Below are 926 nucleotides of genomic sequence, written 5' to 3'. Positions count from 1 at the left end.
CGGCCTCCACGCCCCGGCGCCTGCTCCCGCTGTGGGGCCCTGGCCAGCCGCGCGCTCTGCCAGGCCTGCGCACTCCTGGACGGGCTGAACCGCGGCCGGCCCCGCCTGGCCATCGGCAAGGGTCGCCGGGGGCTGGACGAGGAGGCGACGCCGGGGACACCCGGGGATCTGGCCTGGGTCCCCACCTCCAAGGCCATCCCCACCTTCTAGCGACTCCGGGCCTCCCTCCGGGATCCGACGCCCCCGGGTAGGGGCTGCCTGTAAATGACACTGTGAATAAACCTGTTACCTTACCGGGCCTTCCATGTAAGGTGGGAAGGGGATGGGGGCCCAGTGACCTGAAACCCTGAAGAAGCTGGGACCCCAGACTTTGGGGTCTCAGGGAGGAAGGGTCTCGAGCTGGGCTTCTAACTCTGAGGGAGGAGGGGGCTGGGGGACCATCCTGGGTCTGAGAGAGGAGAGGGCCAGGGCTAGGGCTAGAGGAAGTGGGACTGGAGACCCCAGGCATCTGTGGCTGAGGAAGGAGGGCCTGGGGTCGTGGACTCCTGGGTCTCAGGGAGGAGGGGGCTGAACACCTTGTGATTCCTGAGCGAGTGGGGGTTGGTTGGGGGCCTCCTGCCCAGTGCCTCTCCTGGTTCTGGGTGCGCTCAGCATGGTCCTGACCCTCCTTGAGCACCAGGTTCCTGATGTTTCCTGTTTGCACGCAGTGGGGTAAGCGGAGTGACATGACCTGATGGACACACGCCATTCACAGCCCCCGTCATGATGCCTCCCTTCCAGCGCTTCATGTGCAGCACGCGCTGTACCCTCATTTCGTCTCCAACACGGCCTTACTGGCTGTAGCCTGAGCCACAGTAACTGATCTGGGGGCTCCCACCAGGTTGGCCTGGCTTCAGAGCTCTCAGAGATTTGGGGATTGTCTTTCC

The sequence above is a fragment of the Rhinopithecus bieti genome, unplaced genomic scaffold, assembly GCF_001698545.2.
Source record: "Rhinopithecus bieti isolate Rb0 unplaced genomic scaffold, ASM169854v2 scaffold_2723, whole genome shotgun sequence".
NCBI lineage: Eukaryota > Metazoa > Chordata > Mammalia > Primates > Cercopithecidae > Rhinopithecus > Rhinopithecus bieti.
Note: the sequence above shows the minus strand (reverse complement) of the source record.